The following is a 19,294-nucleotide window of genomic DNA, read 5'->3' on the forward strand; positions in this document are numbered from 1 at the left end:
AGTTGAGACTCTAAATGGGGCAGGGAAAAAGAAATGGAGTTAACAAAAACATGTTATATACTGAATAAAATATGGTAAATATGGCCTGAGAGTAATAAGTTCATATGTAAAGTGATTTATGAAGGTAAGAGAACATACTTGGCTAGTTACTCAGAAAAAGTATCTTTGAACAGTCTTTGAAGTCACCTTTATAAAGGAATAGGAAAGGAAGCCCAAAGGTTTCGAGAAAAGAAATACCAGCAATAAATATATGTTAAGAAAAGAGTGTACCCATTGCAGAGAACATACAAAGGGAGAAAAAGTGAAAAGTGAAGCAATGCAAAATAAGGGTAGAAATATAGTTGGAATACTGATGTAGAAACATAATCAAGCATGCACCTTAAAATAGTGTATCTGAGGAAAAGAAATTCATTGAAGGTTGAGACAAGTATTTAGAATTAAAATTATCTTCATTTTTACATTTAGTCAATTCCAACTATGATGATTATATAAGACAGATTCAAATATTAACAGGAGAGAATTTCTACCTCCAAAAAAAAACTCATTATCTAGAAGGGAAGAAAACACAAATACTGTGATACATACCTTAACAATGAAATATACAAAACACTATATTATTGAAGCACAGATTAAATACTAATTAATTATGCTTGGGAAAAGCCAGGAAATGCATAAAGGTGAGGTAATACTTGAGTTGGGTCTTAGGAATAAAAATAAGATAACTGAATATGTATTCTATAACAGAATTTATATAAACAGACCTCATTGCAAATTGACTTTCCCCAGTGTCTAATAGCTGCTTTTGTTTTAAGACATTTCAATACGCTCCAAATATATCCCTAATATTTTTTCTACTAAATGAATTAGTTTTCCCAATAAGTTCTAAAAATTAAGTTTCATTTAATCTAAAATAATCATTGAGCCCAGCACGGTGGTACATGGCTTTCCAGCCTCAGTAAAAGTGAGGCATTAAGCAACTCAGTGAGACCCTGTCTCTAAATAAAATACAAAATAGGCTGGGGATGTGGCTCAGTGGTTGAGTGCCTCTGAGTTCAATCCCTAGTACCAAAATAAATAAATAAATAAATAACCACTGACCTTACTAAATTATTCAGTCCTCTATTAGTCATCTCTTTAACATTTCTAAATGGTATTAAATCTATGCCACATTATCAACCCACTCTTTGCTTGGGGAAAATTCAGATTAAGATTTAACTCCAATGGAAGGCCTCTCCAGACCCAAGACCCAAGTCCTACGCATACCACAAATCATGATGCATTGTAACAATTTATCTTTTCTTTCTAATAGACTTTATGGCCTCAGAAAGAAAGAAATTTGCTTATCATTCTTGTATTCTCAGTTTGCTGATGACCATAGTAGGCACACAATCACACAATAAATTTGTTAAAATGACTGATTACATAGGAATTAGACTATAAATTTAAAACACACACATACACACACACACACACACACACACACAAAGTCAAGTCCTGAGCCCTGGCCTTGTGACCTTTTAGCTGTATGAACTTGAGAAGATCACATAATTTTTGTTTTCATCTATTAAAAACAAACATTCCACTGTCATGCATAACTAATTAGAACAAATAAAAATAAACAACAAAAATTGTTAACTTCAGTCCTGTCTACCTTAAATTATAGAGTCAAATAAACTACTGTCCTGTCAATAAACCTAACACCTATTAGAGTATGAAACAACTTTTAAAATCCTTTCACTCCCTTGCAATGTACCTTAAAATGGGACAAGAGCACAGAAGAATCACTGTAGAAATGCCCAGAGTTGAGACAAGACATGGCACTTCTACTCAACAGTGTATTATGGCCAGAATGTACTATTAGCCAAATAGAGAAACCAAAAGGTCAGAAGAGGTCACACAGCCAGGGTTTTTATTAGCCATGTTAAGAAAACTGAACTTTATCCTAAAAGGAATAGGGAGCCATTTCACTAGTCAAAAATTTCTTCTCTAACTCAACACCTAATATTTTTACTACGATGAAATCATTCTCATTCATGGCTATTCACATTTAACACTTGATGACAATAACAAAACAATTAAAATGTACTCAGAAACATTTTTTTAAATAAAATGATAATTACAGGGAATATTAGTCATTTGTTGTTATTGATGTTTAAGAAATAAGATCTTGGTTAGTCATGGTGCATGTCTGTAATCAGAGTAACTCAGGAGACAGAGGCAAGAGGATTGTCAATTCCAGGTCATGGTCAACCAACATAGTGAGGCCCTAAGCAATTTAATTAGACCCTGTCTCAAAACAAAAAAGGACTGGGGATGTGGCTCAGTGGTTAAGCGTCCCTGGGGTTTAATCCCTGGCACGAAAAAATAAAAAAAAAATAAATATACTTACCTGACAAAATAAAAAGATGGTAAACTTAAGTGAATGTACTACTTCTTTGTTTAAAAAAAAGTCTGTGAACTTGTAAAAATAACTCCCATAAGGCATCCAAACTGTACTTGAATATTTATTAAAAAATATCTTTCAATCAAGTCAACTCTCCCCTTGCCTTCATAGGAATTCTTACCCTTTGAAATTGTTTAAAATGAACTTAATCTCTTTTTCTTATCATGAACCTTCCAATTCTTGAAGACTTATGTCTCCTCTAATACTTCTACTTCAAAGAGAATAATCCCTGTTTATTCAGATATGAAAAATTCTATATAAAATGGCTAAAATAAAATGTTTGATGTTTAGAGATAAATCTTCAACTATTGATCCCAAATTACTGATTTCCTTAGGGTTCCTAAGTACATGACGGATAGTATAGAATTTCACAAGATTTTCTAGCTTAATGCAAAACTCTTGTGATAATATACTAGTAAACAGCAATTACTACACCCAAATAGTACCAATTAATTTCCTAGACAGATATTCTCAAATTTGATAAAACATGTTGCTGAAGCTGTGAAGGAAAAATCATTCATGCAGTCCTGAAAGGAGTACAGAACAGTAATAAGGAGAAAGTTTTGTACTAAAATTGCATATTAAAGTTTAACATAGATTAAGTAAGACTTCAAGTAGAGATACTGGGAAAAGAAGTTCAGCAACATATGAGGGACTGAGTGGATAATGTTTAAAGTTTCTTTTTATTTGGCATGGTAATGCACACCTAAAATCCTGGGTACTAGGGATGCTAAAGTAGGAGGATCATAAATTGGAAGCCAGGGGGCTGGGAGAATGGCTCAGTGGTAGAACTTGCCTAGTATACACAAGGCCCTAGGTTCACTCCCTAGCACCACAAGATCAAATAAAAGAAATACACAGAGTGATTCCAGTTAAAAAAAAAAAAAAAAAAAAAAAAAGGGAAGCCAGAATGGGCAACTTGCAAGACCCTCTCAAAATAAAAAGGGGATATAGGTTGGTGGTGAAGCACCCCTGTTTCAATCACCAGTACCACCAACAAAATAAAATAAAAGTCCCTTCTGATCTTGGTATTTTATGAATCTTGTCATTTGATAATACCTAGCTTCAATGTGGTACCCAAAGTTCTTAGTACATTTCAATAAAGTTTACAGGGCTGTAGATAATTTATACTGTATCTTTAATTGATCTAAGAATTCCGAAGTGTTTTCCTCAAATCTAAATTATTTTATTGTATTTCAAAACACCTAAAATTTAAATGTACTTCAAAATCATATTACCTGGGGATGCAGCTTAGTGGTAGAGCACTTGTATAGCATGTACAAGGTTCTGAAATCAATACCTAGTACTGAAAATAATAATAATAATAATAATAATAATAATTAACTAGGGGGAAAGATCATAAAAAATGGAATGAAATTAAATACTAGGAAGGTAAAGTTAAGGTGATTTAAAAAATATATAGGTACTAATGTCCCTTCAGCTACATAATGGAGAAAGTGCAAAGTAGGTAGAGAGAGAAAAAAAGCAAGATTTGGAAACAATCACTAAGCACAATCTAAATATGAATCCTTAGGAAAAGCAAACATAAAAAAAATATTAGAAAGAACATACTGTCTTTCAACTATAGGATACCATTTTTTTAACTACAGAATCCTATACTTCTAGTAACTGTATACCACTAGTAACTATAATTTTTACTTAAGCAAAAATGAAAGCTAGGCATGCCTATAATCCCAGCAATTTGGGAGGCTGAAATAGGAAGATACAGGATGATAGTTCATGTAACTAACAAGTTCAAGGCTAGTCACAGCAACTTAGTGAGATCTGTGTTAAAATAAAAAGAAGAAAGGTCGGGGATGTGGTTCAGTGGAACAGTACCCCTTAGTTCAATCCCTAGTACCAAAAAAAAAAAAAAAAAAAAAGGGTTTTGATATAAAAAGTGTCTGGGCAACATCATCAAAATTAAAACCTTTCATACTTCAAAGGACAACATTAAGGAAATAAAAAGACAACCCATGAGAGAAACGGTAAAGTGGGAAGAATGGGAGAAAATATTTCTAAATCATATAACTGATAAGGGACATGTATCTGCAATATACAAAAAGTTCCAACTCAATAGTTAAAAAACACTGGGCATGGGCTGGGGATATAGCTCAGTTGGTAGAGTGCTTGCCTCGCAAGCACAAGGCCCTGGGTCAAATCCCCAGCACCACAAAAAAAAAAAAGAAAAAAAAAAAAAAAAACACTGGGCATGGTGGGGCATACCTGTAATCTAGCAGCTCTGGAAGCTGAGACAGGAAGATTGCAAGTTCAAAGCCAGCCTTAGCAATTTAATGAGGCCCTAAGTAATTTAGCCAGACCCTCTCTTAAAATAAAAAAATAAAATGGGCTGGGGATGTAGTTCAGTAATAAAATGCCTCTGGGTTCGATCCTCAGTATCAAAAACAAAAACAATAACAAAAATAAAAACACCAGAACAGAGCTAGGCATAATGACACATACCTACAATCCCAATGAGGAGGGAGGTTGAGAGAGGAGGATCACAAATTCTAGGCCAGCCTTGGCAACTTAGAGAGATTCTATCAAAAATAAAATAGGTCTTGGGGTGTCAATGGTAGAGTGCTCCTGGTTCAATCCCCAGCACATTTTTTTTTTAAAAAAGAACAACTTATATGAGTTAAATTATTTTGAAACATGTTATATCTTTTAGATAAGGGCGAATTATAATGACCACTTGAAAACTGATTCTCTTCAACAAATTACCAACTAAATTTACTTAGGTATTTACAAGGTAAAAAAAAATTTTTTTTTTCCTGAGAAAAAAACAAAGCAGGTTTGCTTTAGGAGATTTGGTCAATTTACTGTGGAACTTAATTTTCTCAAATAAAATATTCTATCTATTTAGCATAACATAACTTTGAAACTTATGACAGTATTAAAATAAGCTAGTAATGGTAAAAAGAAATATTTTTGTGAATTTTTAAAATAAATGTCGACTCTAGAACAAATGTGTATCTTTAAATAACTCAAGACAAAAATTCTTCTCCAAATAAGCTATGGTTGGGGATGTAACTTGGTGGTAGACTACTTGCCTAGCATGGGAACCCTAGCATTATGTGCACAGGGGAAGACAGGGTAGAATGCTGTGATGGTTTTAATCAATTAAAATTTAAAACTTCAAAAATTAACTAAAATGATCCTGACTGACTCAGTGATAAAAGATAAAATCTAGTTGATGCATAAGCTTATTCACAAAGTTCCTTATTATTGGGGACCTGAAGAAAAACTGCAATCAAAGAATCAACACAAACCTTCAACCTATCCTAAATACTAGATACGATAGTTTAGTGATATAGTGCAAATTAAAGTTTTCCATACAAAAGCAAGATGTATCATTAACAGTAAATTTAGGATGAAGAAAAGTTTACAAGGTTGTGTGACAACCCAGGAAATATTAGCTAATATTAGTCAAAAATGGAATCTGATATTTAGTATAACTTAGATTTTTTTTTTTTTTTTTTTTAAGTAGGAAGCCCAGAGACTGTTGAGCAATAGTGTCTTTTCTTTTCTTTTTTTTCTATACTGGGGACTGAACCAAGTCAGATTCAACCATGGAGATATAACCTTGTTCTTTTAATTTTCTGAGGCAGGGTCTTGCTAAATTGTTCAAGCTGGCCTCGAACTTGCGATTCTCCTATCTCATCATTCCTAGTAGTTTTGATTACAGAATTGTACCACTGCACTCAGCAATAAATATTAATTGAAAGGGCATAAATATTAAATAATGAGTTCAATATAGTTCCTTATTTAGAGTTGATCTTTTAAAAGTTAACGAGAACTGCTAAATTCTGTACACAATGAGGACTAAAGTAGGAAAGAACTTCCCATCCAGGTTTTTCTATTTATTTCTTGATTTGATCTTCTTTCCTAGAGATCTTACCAGGATATAAATCTTCATATACAAATAACTGTCTTCCATCTGCAAATGTAAGAACTTTTTAATTACTTCCCTAAACCACATCACAAATAAACTTGAAATTATTGGAGGATATTACTTTTTACATTTTTTTAACTTTTTATTTTATTTTATTTTTAGTTGTAGGTGGACACAATACCTTTATTTTTATGTGGTGCTGAGGATCGAACCCAGGGCCTCATGCATGCTGGGTGAGCACGCTACCACTGAGTCACAACCCCATCTTGCTTTTGTTAAATTAAAAAAAAATTTTTTTAATTGTAGATAGACACGATACCTTTATTTTATTTATTTTTATGTGGTGATGAGGATCGAACCTAGTGCCTCACACATGCTAGGCAAGCACTCTACCACTGAACTACAACCCCAGCCCTAGAGCACATTACTTTTTAAAAAATTTCCTCCACTGCTTTAGATTTAAGTTGAAAATGTCAGGTTCTTCGAACAAAATAAACAATGAATACTTTTCTTCCTCCCTCACTTTCACTTGTTGAAAGACAATGGCTCCATAATTCTCTTCTGAACCATCAATTTGCCTCATTCAACTAAATCACTCCATCAGCATATAAATAAGCTGTTATTTTTTTCCATCTCCAGAATTATTCTGTCTAGAGCCTCTTTATTCCTCCAATTTTGTTGCAAAGCATATGTAAAGTCCTGGGTGGGAGGGAGGAAAGGAATAAAGACAGGAAGAGGAAGGAGGAAATAGAAAAGATCAACGCAGAAGTAGAATTTATAAAGAGGTAATAAACAGGAATTCTGAAGCTGAAAACTACAATAACTGAAATAAGAAATTCACAACAGTAGTTCAAAAGGAGATTTGAGCAAACAAAGAAAAAAATCAGCAAATTTGAATATAGGACATTTGAAGTTGTTCAGTCTGAGACAAAAAGAAAAAAAAAAAAAAAAGAATGAAAAAAAAGTGAAAAGGGTCTGAAAAACCTGTGAGACAATATCAAGCACACCAACATACTAGTGTATCCTGGGCATCCCAGAGGAAGAAAGTGAGAAGGAGGTAAAGAGAGTAACTGAAGAAACAATGGTTGAAAATTCCCCAATTTAGATGAAAGACATGAATGTTACACATTCAGAAAGCTCAACCAACTCCAAGCAGGATACACTCAAACACATTCACACTGACACACACTGTTGTCAAAATGAAAGCACAAAGAAAGGTCTCAGTTCCCCAGTGGCCCACTTCTGTAATCCCAGCAAGTCCAGAGACAAGGGATTAAAGTTAAAAGTCAGCCTCAGCAATTTAGGGAGGTCCTAAGCCACTTTGAGACTTCTGTTAAATTTTGAAACTTTATCTCATAAAAAAATTTTAAAAAAAAATTTAAAATTTAAAAATGGAGGCTAGGAATACAGCTCAGTGGTAAGGTATCCCATCACAAAAAAAGAAAAAAGGTCTCAGCTAACATGGTAGGTGTGCAGCACACTCTCTGATAAGGTAATAATAGTGACTGAGAAGGCCAAGACAGGATTACAAGTTCAAGGCCAGCCTCAACTTTTTAGGAGACCCTATCTCAAAATAAAAAATAAAAAGGACTGGGATATAGATCAGTGGTAAAGTGTCCCTGGGTTCAATCCCCAGTACCAAAAAAGAAGAAAGAAAAAAAAGAAAGAAAGGTCTCAAAAAGTGGATCATCAATAAAATAGGACTGGGGGCATAGCTCAGTGGTAGAGTACTTGCCTAATATACATAAAACCCTGGATTCTATCCCTAGCTCCACAATAATAAATAATAAAATAAGTAAGATAAAATAAAATCCCTAGCTCCACTAATAGTAAATAATTAATAAATAAGATAAAACAAAAAATATCAACAAAAGTTTCCCGAAACCATGGAAATCAGAAGGCAGTAGGATGATATTTCAAATGCTGAAAGAAAAAAAGGCATTGACTAAGAAGTCTATACCTAAAAAAACTACTCTTCAAGAATGAAAGTACAGGGCTGGGGAAACAGCTCAGTCGGTAGAGTGCTTGCCTTGCAAGCACAAGGCCCTGGGTTCGATTCCCAGCACCGCAAAAAAAAAAAAAAAGAAAGAATGAAAGTACAGGATTGGGGCTGTTGCTCAGTGGTAGAGCTCTTGCCTAGTTGTGTCCATCTACAACTAAATATATATATGTATATTTTTTAGAGAATGAAAGAGAAATTAAGACATGCTAAAATAGTTATTATTAGAACTGCCCTAAAAGGAATGCTTATGAGAGTCCTTTAGGATGAGATAAAGAACACAAGAAAGTATCCTTTTCCTTTTTTTTCTTGTAGTACTAGAGATGGAACAGGGGTGCTCCACCAACCCTACACCCTCAACCCTTTAAAAAAAAAAAAAAAATGAGACAGGGTCTTACTAAGTTGCTGAGGCTAGCTAGCCTGAAACTTGCAATTCTCCTACCACTAGCAAGTATTCTGAAGAAACAAAAGCACTGGTAAAGGTTAGTACATATATTTAAAAAGGCAGTATTACTGTACCTTTGGAATATGAAGTCCTATTTTTTTCTTAATCAATTTTCAATGCAAAGGAATAAAACACTTATTACAAATCTGTTAATGAACTGGATATGGTGGTGCACGCCTATAATCCAAGATATACAGGAGGGTAAGGCAGGAGGATGGCAAGTTCCAGGGACGCCTGAGCAACTTAGCAAGATTATGTCTTTTTAATTTTTGGAGTACTGGGGATTGAATCTAGAGATGCTTTACCGCCAAACAACATCCTGAGCCCTCTTTCTAAACTGTGAGACAGGTTCTCATAAGTTGCTGAGGCTGACCTCAAACTTGTGATCCTCCTGCCACAACCTCCCAAATCGCTGGGATTACAGGTGTGTGCCACCACGCCTAGCCCAAATAACAAAAACAAACATGTTGATGAGTACACAATAAAAATATAATCTTTGACAATAACAATATAATGTGGAAGAATAGAGAAATTTAAGAGCAGAGTATGTGTACCTTTTTGTGATTGGCTATTTTATTTAACATAATGTCCTCACTGCTCCTCCATATTGTACTATATGCCAGAATTTCTGAATAATTAATTGTATATATTAGGGACCACTTCTATTGATTTTTAAAAATGTTTTAAATTCTTTTAGAACAAGAAGCATGATCTGCTACAGAATCTAGTCTCAGAAGCATTCTTAGCTTCTTAATAGGAAGTAAAAGATGTTTGGGTAGCAAATCACAAGTTATGACCCAATTTTCAGCTCTAAACTACTTAGAAAACTAACCAAGGGATTCTGGAGACTTTTTTTTATTTATTTACTTACTTACTTACTTTAGTGATTACATTTGGTAGGCTAGCTTCGGACTTGAGATTACCCTGCCTGAGCCTTCCAAGTAGCTGAGATTATAGGCATACTCTACCAGGCTCAGTGAAATTTAATTTTTCAAAATACTTTTTATTAAGCCAGGCTGGGGATATAGCTCAGTGGTAGAAGAGCACCCCCATGTTCAATGCCCAATGCCAAAGAAAAAAAGAAAACTTTTATTAAGAAAAAGCTGTACAGCTGGGTGTAGTGGCACATGCCTGTAATCTCAGCAACTGGGGAGGCTGACGCAAGGAGGATCTCAAGACTGAGGCCAGTCTTAAAAAGTTAGCAACACCATGTCTCAAAATTAAAAAATAAAAGGGGTGAGGATACAGCTTAGTGGTAAAGTGCCAATATTGAAACACAAAACCCAGTACCTAAAAACAAAAATAATATTAAAAAAAAAAAGGATGAAAGGAAGGAAGGAAAGAAAGGAAAAGATATGCCAGGTATGGTGATGCACACAAATAATACCAGTAGCTACTAGGGAGACTGAGGGGAGAGAATCAAAGTTCAAGGCCAGCATTCAGCAACTTAGCCACGCTGTCTCAAAATTTTAAAAGGGTTGGGCATGCACTTCTGTGGGATAGCCCTTGCTTAGCATGTGTGAGCTCCTGGGTTTGAAACCAAAACTGCCAAAATTAAAATTTTAAAAATAAAGAGATGAATTTTCCCCCTTCTTTGGGACATTAACCATAGGTTGTAAACCTCAAAATACTAAAAAAAAAAAAAAAAAAAAAAAAGTTAAAGAAGTTCACTATATTAATTCTGGGAGTATCTCTATTCTCATTCCTTTATTTTTCAGACTAATATGACATTAATATATTAGTCCAAATAAAAATTAGAACTTAGAAGAAAAATAATACAATATGTAATTTTCATCTGGAAGTACATCCTTCTAAATTGTTTCCAGTAGTTAACAAATCCTTAGGTTGTTCAATTAATGTACAAACATGAAATCATTATAGAACACCAAATAGTAAGAGGCTTTAAAATTTATACTGCTCTATAAAATCACACCCAGCTTTGTTCTATGTATCCTTGGCATATTTCTGATAATCTAATTATACTATCTAGACATTCAAACAAGTTAGGAATTAGGTTTGCCAATCAATTAGAAAAACTGCCATTTTTATGCTGTTACTTTTTTTTTTTTTTTTTTTTTTTTTTTGGTACTGGGGATTGAACCCAGGGTCACTTTATTGCTGAGCTATATTCCCAGGCCTTTCTATTTTTTATTTTGAGATGGAGTCTCTCTAAATTGCTTAGGGTCTTGCTAAGCTGCCAAAGCTGGCCTGGAACTTGTGATCCTGCTTCACTCTCCCAGGTCACTGGGATCACAGGCCTTGAGATACCACATCTGGCTACCTTCAGTAATTCTTAAAATCTCCCAGTGGTTTTCTCATCTGACCATGTAAGTTACAGGGCTCAAAAAGGTGGCAGAATTTAGAAAGAATATGTCCATATTCCTAAAACATAGCAAGTGCTCATGAAGTACACATTTACTTCTTACTGACTGACCTATTGAATGAGAAACATAAGTCCAGATTCTTTGTTCACAGGCTGAAATAATACCAAGATTGGAGCCTACTATATCTAATTATGTGGTATTCATTTTCCAACTCATTTTATTTAAAAAAATTTTTTTTGAGGTAAGAGAATGAATCTAGAGCTTTGCACATGCCAGGAAAGTGCTCTACCACTGAGGTACATTCCCAGTTCCAGCTCATTTAATGAAATCTGTGCTGATTAACATTGTCAAAATATGCCTAAATTTATCTTTGCCTACTCAACATCATGTACATTTGGTGTTTCACTCCCTTCCAAGAACTACTGATGTCCCACTCTTACTTGCTTCCAACATATAAATAATCTGTATTTTAACCACATTAAAATAGTGCTTGAATTCATCAAACTTCTCACACCTCAATTAATGTGTACAGGAAGTTCCCCACCTACATCACTCAGTCTTTCTCCAACTGTTGTTACAACTGTCTTCAAGACTAAATTTAGGCCAGGCACGATGGCCCACGACTATAATTCCAGTGACTCAGGAGGTTGAGGCAGGAGGATCACAGGTTCAAAGTCATTCTCAGCAACTTAGTGAGGTCCTGTCTCTAAATAAAGTATAAAAAAGGGCTGGGGATGTGGCTTGGTGATTAAGTACCCCTGGGTTCAATCCATGGTACCAAATAAATAAATTTAGATACTAAATCTAGGAAACTTTAAACATAGATACTTAAGTCGGGCATGGCGGCACACATCTGTAATTCCAGTAACTCAGGAGGATGAGGTAAGAGGACCTCATGTTCAAGGCTAGCCTCAGTGACTTAGCAAGGCCCTATGTAACTTAATGAGACCCTGTCTCAAAATATGAAAAATAAGAGGGGCTGTGGATGTGGCCCAGTGGTTAAGCACCCTTGGGTTCAATCCCTAGTACAAAAAAAAAAAAAAAAGAAAGAAAAGAAAAATCCACCCTTAAGTATTTTTACACTGGGCTACGAATACAGTTCAGTAGTAGAGCAATAGCATGTGTGAGGCCCTGGGTTCAGTTCCCAGCACAGTAAAAATACATAAATATATAAAATAAGGCACTAATGTTTTGTATTCCACATCTTACACACATTATCATTTTTGGTCTATTAGTTTGTTTTCCCTATTAAACACAATGAGTGTGGAGACTGGTGCTTATTCATCTTTTTATCCCTAACATCCCTAACATCTACTATAACTCTGGGCACATAATAAATACTCAAATGCTTTTAGAAAGTCAACAAGCTGAAATGAGATAGAAATTTAGGATAAAGAGATATACTGAATATTAAAGGAAATGCACACAAGCCATCAAGATACAGAAAGCGCAGTTGTAAATCTTTGAGTTTGACGTGCCCTTGTAAAATAAGGGAAATGTGCAAGGAAAAGAAAAACTGGTGTTAAATTGTGTAGCTCCACCCTGCCTCCATTTCTTATACAGTCCTAGCACCAACCCTCTATAAATATTAACACCCTTCACCAAAGGGTGGCTGTCTCTCCCTATGGAGATAGCTCAAATTCTCCCTTGAGAGCCTCTTACTTGCATTTACCCCAAAGGCATCTCTCTTTTGAGATTGCCCACCCTTATTGAATGTGTATCTACTTTCTTAAATAAACCTCTGTATAAGCCTTTGACAAGCACATGCTGAAATTCTTTTCCATCACATATGCCAAGAATCCAGCTGGTTCTGAGTGGAATTCCCACTTCTCTCTGGGACCCTCTCCAGAGATATCTCTTCTCCCATGACAATAACAGCCTGGCATGGTTCCGCATGCCAGTAATCCCAGTGACTCAGGAGGCTGAGGCAGGAGGATTTCAAGTTTAAGGCCAGTTTCAGTAAACTAAGCAAAAGGGTTGGAGGTAGAGCTCAGTGGTAAAGCACCCTGAAGTTAAATCCCCAGAACCACAAAAATAAGAAAGAGAAAAAAGAATGTCCCAGCCAGGCGAGATGGCACATGCCTGTAATCCCAGCAGCTCAGGAGGCTGGTTCAAAGTCAGCCTCAGTAACTTAGTGAGGCCCTAAGCAATTCCATGAGACCCTGTCTCTAAATAAAATACAAAAAAAAAAAAAAAAAAAAAAAAAAAAAAGTCCCTACTGAACTGTGCACTTAAAAATGGTTAAAATGGTAAACATTATTATAGACGCTTCATCACAATTTTAAAGAAAAGTTCCACTGATGCAATTTGTGTGTGTGTGTGTGTAGTGCTAGGTACTAAACCCAGGGCCAAGTGCACGTGAGGCAAGCATTCAACCAACTAAGCTATATCCCCAGCCCTACCACTGATGCAATTTTGAAGTTTAATTTCCAGCCATCCCTCAGTGAAGAATTCTACTTTCAATTGATAGATAATTCTATAATGGACCAGGTAGGACAGCAATTTCACAGGCTCTAGAAACTGACTATCTTGATTGGAATTCTGGCTTCTTTGCTTACTATGTACATAATCCTAGGAAAGCCATTTAATCATTTTGAAGCTCAGTTTCTTTATCTGTAAAATGGGAATTGTTAGCAGTAATCACATAGAACTACTGTAAAATAATACATGTAAAGCACTGTGTAAACTCTCAGCATTTTCAAACTATGCTTCTTGGAATGCTGGACAATATTCAGCCATTGAAAGGAAGAAAGGGATTTAGGCCTTTCCTTCCCCCAAGTAAGATTTCACCTTGAATATTTTGTTTATATTTTGTCAACAGTACCTTCACGTAGGATTTCTAAAAAACAAACAAACAAAAAAAGAATTATTTGGTTTAAGAAAACTGAAAACCACAAACCTGGTACTTCTGTACTACTTAAATTATTAACATCTTCTTCTACAGATTGCTAACCATTTACTAGATGCAAATACTTATTTTATTGGCATTCACACTTAAAAATCTTTAAAACACAATCTCATCTCTACTCATGGTAAAAGCTGAATGAGGATAAATAATTTTTGAAATTGAAATTAGATTACAAATTTCCTAGTTGCTACTGAGGCGGGTTCAAATTTCCCATCAGTTCAAATTTCCTAATTAAAGTAGTCTGAAACATCAATTGCACTCACACCAAATTAAGTATAAATGTACATTCTAAAGCCAAATAAATTTCAACTAGCACTAAAAATAGGAACCTTCCAAATACAGGGTTTTTCAAAAGTTTAAATATAAAAACTGAAATGTGAGACAGTTTTGATTATCACTACCTAACTTAAGGGTTTAGAAAAAATATATTAAAAATATTGAAGAGGGGGAGAGGAAAGTCACTCAGTGGTGGAGCACTTGCCTAGCATGCATGGCATCAGGTTTGATTTCCAGTACTGCAAAATATATATGCTTAATTAATGTAGTCTTCCCTCTCATACCTATCATCTCTATCATCTCCATTCTGCCTTCCCAAGAGTCTATAGTTATTCAAACCCTGCCACAACTATTAGGCTTCTCTAGAACTCCTCGAATTCTTCTACCAATAATCTCCAATGCTGTCTTATCACCTTCAATACCCTGGTGACTTTTTTTCATTCACTCAATCTACCATATTATATTACAATCACCACTGTAATCTTATCTCCAGGTCTCCATCTAATTCAATTCAATTAATATTTTCTGACTATTAATATATTTATTATAAGAACCTTATTAATATAAGGTTAATACTAATTTACACACTTTACCTTCAATGTGGCTCTTGCCTCTGCTTAGAAATTTTTAAATTAATTTCCTTATGCTTCTAGGCTATCTCTTTATAGTTATTTTATGTTCTTTCTCCTCAAGCCTTCATACTAACTTTCCCTTTTCACCCAAGGAAGTCTTACCTCTTAAGTCTTCTGAGGGCTTTCAATTGAAATTCACCACAAAATCATATTTTCAGAACCAAGTATATGTCTTTATACCTATCCTGTGTTGACCTACCAGGAAAGGAAGCATGGGACTTCTCCAAAGATCTCCTAACACCATTCCAGTCTCTCAAAGGGACTTGTATCTTCATGCTCCATCTCTCTTAGGATCTTTAATCAAATTCTTACAATTGCCTGCTTCTCTTCTAACTTTGAGCATTGGCACATCGTCTCTATCTTAACCAAAAGATATAAACCAAATCATCCTATTCCTATCTTTCCATTAAATGCTGAAGTACTGAAAATAAGTGATTCACTGCCTCTGCGATAGGAATCTCCTGCACACAAGAGTTCTTGGAATGCAGAAAATGCCCATGAACCTTTGATATACAATAAGCATTCCTGAGCAACCCAGCCCATATCCCTAAATTACCCCTTGCCCCTCACCCTTGACCCATGCCCTTGCTTGCAAAAGTAACATGAAGGCAATGCACAAGCTCTGGAAAAATTGGTGTGAAATTGTGTAACTCTGTCCTGGCTCCACCTCTAGTCTAGTCCCAAGCAACTGTCCCTCTATAAATATTAACAGCCCACACCAAGAGGTTGTGGTCTCCCTCAGGAGAAGGTCCATATTACTACTTGAATGCGTACTACTTATTTTATTGGCAGTCCACCTAAAAGACTTCTCTTCCCTGAGATAGTCAGAACTCTTCCTTGAATGCATCTCTGCTTTCCTGAATAAATCAGTCTCTGACTGGTAAGTGCTGAAATTCTTGCCCAAAACTTATGCCAGGGATCCCCCACTTGACCTGAGTGAAGATCCCCTCTCTGGGAACTCCTCAGATCTCCAGTGACATCTCCATTATTCTAAATATTTATTGGCCTGTTAACCTTTTGTGTTTTGTAGTTTCTGCCAGTATAAAATTACTGCAACTATACTATCCATGGTTATTTCGCAGACAAATCCAAAGGCTTCCTTAATCCCTCTCTTTGACCAGGTATAAATAGCCTTACAAAACATTTGCTATCACTAACCAAAGTGACAACAGAAACCAAACACAAATGTTGTCTTTCATATAAAACCTCCCTTCATTTATGCATACTCACTTATCAAATACCATTTAGGTTTTCAGTGCCTTAAGAATAAAGACTATGGCTGAGTGTGGTGGCACACACTTGTAATCCCAGCAGCTCAAGAAACTGAGGCAGGAGGATCCCAGATTCCAAGCCAGTCTCAGCAACTTGGCAAGGCCCTAAGCAACTCAGCAAGACCCTATCTCAAAATAAAAAATATAAAGGGCTTGGGATGTGGCTCAATGGTTAAGTGTCTTTGGCTTCAATCCCTGGTAGCCACCTGCCAAAAAAAAAAGAATAAAGACTACACTCAAATGGGGAAGAAAAAAAAAAAAAAAAAAAAATCAACTATGACATTGCTCTTGGGTAGTGCTAGGAAATTGGTCATTTCTGACAAGTTTCAATAAAAATCTCAGGAATAACATAGAGCTTTGTAATACTTTCTCTCCTCCTTCTCTAGAACCTTATTCCAAAGTATACTATACATTTTCTAATAGTCATGAAATTTACCTTGACAAAATACTTTCTCTTCCTGTCTCCTTAGGTAACATTTCTTTAAGCTATATATTTAATTCTTCACAAATTTTATTCCCTAAAATGGTATACTGTTCAATAGACCTTAAAAAATAAACTTTTGTAAGGCTTAAGAAAAGACAACAGTGCTGGCGTGGTGGCCCATAACTGTAATCTCATCTACTACAGATGATAGAAAGTTCAAGGACAGTCTAGGCAATTTAGGAGACCCTGTCTCAAGATAGACTTACAAAAGCTGATGATGCAGCTCAGTGGTAGTTTCCTAGCATGCATGAGGACCTGGATTCAATTGTCAGTACCATAAAAAAAGAAAAAGAAAAAAGTGACTTTTATAATTTGACTATTACTTCAAAAATAGAAAATTGTGTTCTGTTAGAATTGGAGGTAATCCAAAAGGCACATTGGTGCACACCTGTAAGCTGAGGAAGTAGGATCATGAATTCAAGGCCAGTCTCAGCAATTTAGTCAGGCCCTAAGCAACTTAGCAAGACCCTGTCTCAAAATAAAAAATAAAAAGGGCTGAGTATGTGGCTTAATGGTAAATTGCCACTGGGTTCAATCATCAGTGCCCCTCCACAAAAAAGAATCTGCAGTATTCCGAAGGGTATATCATAGGTACTCATTTTTTAACTAAAAAAACTTCCTGCTATCTCATATGCCTTTCTATTGTATCTCAATGAGGCAGAAATAGCTATTCATCATCAAATAGCTATCTCTGGATTTTTTTTAAAGGAACATAAGACTTCAATTGCATTAGTATGTTAATCAAACCACATAACTCAATGTGGGATAACTGGCCTTTTCATACACTGCTAAAAAAAAATGGAAATTAGAACAACAAATTTGGAAAACAATAAGGCATTATCACTAATGTTGAACATACCTGATCCCATGCTAGTTTTTTCACTCCTAGAAATAAACTTCACAGAAATATTTGCACATGTGTACCAAGTGATATACATGGTAATGTTCACATCAATATTATTCACAGTAGTCTAAAATTGAAAACATGTCTATCATACATTGGAATCAACAGCAATTAGAATGAAAGAAATACTCCTGCATGGGAAAACAGAAATATTACACAGAAGAGTGTACTAACCCAGACACAATGACCCACATGTACAATCCCAGCAATTTGGGAGGTAAGGCAGGAGGATCACAAATTCAAGGCCAGTTTGAGCAACTTAGCAAGATCCTATCTCAAAATAAAAATTAAAGAACTAGAGATATAACTCAGTGATAGAGCACTTGCCTAGCACATGCCTCATCTCTGGATTTGATTTATAGGGGTGACCTAGTAGTCAGGTCACCACTGGGAAGATACAATGGCAGTGATTAGTATATGAGGGGAGCTTTTGGGCTGCTGCTGCTAATTTTTTTTAAAATTTGGGTGGTAGTTTGAGATGTGTTCACTTTGTAATAAATGACATATATATATATAAGATTTATATACTTTTCTGCATATATTATGGTTTTAAAAGTTTAAGATGAAGTGTTAAGTAAATATTTATAAACAACAGAGAATATATTATTTTAAAAAAGTGGCAAATATAGGGTGATCTCTGAAAGGGCCAGTAAATTCTGTACATTACTGATTTCAACACATTTTCATCAAAATAGAATAAATATGTTCATATATTTTGAGATGCAATGAACTCACTAAATTATATAATCTGAGTCTTCTCCAATATGTAGAGAGACCCTTGAGAATCCAGTTTCTCTGTACCTAGAGTGCTTCAACTGTAAAATGGACTAAATAAGTACACCAAATCTATAATCCTAAATTTCTAGATTTATTTTAGATAAAAAGGATAAGTTTCTTGAAAAGTGAAAAAAACAAAACAAAACAAAACAAAAAACCACTTTTAGTGGTAGTGGGGATTAAACCGAGGACACTTGAACACTGTGTTACACACCCAGTTCATTCTTTTCTTTTTTGAGATAGGGTCTCACCAAGTTGCTGAAGAGCTTGCTAAATTGCTAAGGCTGACCACAAACCTGAGAGCCTCCTGTTCAGAGTCCCAGATTTACAGGATTTAAAGTGTGAGCCACTTCATTAAGGTGGAAAAACTCTTTTGGGGGACACTAGGGATTGAACCCAGGGGTACTTTACCACTGAGCTACATCCTTAGCCCTTTTATTTTTTTTTGAGACATGGTCAAACTAAACTAAATTGTTTAGGAATTCACTAAATTGCTAAGGCTGGCTTTGAATTTGCAATCCTCCTGCCTTCATCCCCTCTAGTAGCTGGGATTTCAGGTGAGAGCCAGCATTAAAATTGTCTTTCACTTTTGTGGTGCTGGGGATCAAACCCAGTACCATGGCTACACCTGGCACAATGGTGCAGGTCTGTAATCCTGAAGACTCACTCTCAGTACTAAATGCCTTTTTAACAATAAACATTGCACATTTGCAGGCAAATGGAGGAAATTGGAGAATATCATGTTAAGTGAGACAAGCCAATCTCAAAAATCCAAAAGAGGAATGATCTCACTGATAAGTGGATGATGACACTTAATGGGGGGTGGGAGGGGGACAAGAATGGAGGAAGGAGGGACTGTATAGAGGGAAAAGAGAGGTGGGGGGTGGGGGGAGGAAAAAAATAACGGAATGAATCAAACATCATTACTCTATGTAA

General features: G+C 35.4%; 1 protein-coding gene across 3 annotated transcripts in view; it reads right to left on the minus strand.

Annotated features, from left to right (window-relative positions):
* CHD9 (chromodomain helicase DNA binding protein 9) overlaps window positions 1-19,294 on the minus strand; it is a 195,183-nt gene that overhangs the window by 142,689 nt on the left and 33,200 nt on the right. The window lies entirely within an intron of this gene.

Source organism: Sciurus vulgaris (genome assembly GCF_902686455.1).
Source record: "Sciurus vulgaris genome assembly, chromosome: 17".
NCBI classification, from domain to species: Eukaryota; Metazoa; Chordata; class Mammalia; order Rodentia; family Sciuridae; genus Sciurus; species Sciurus vulgaris.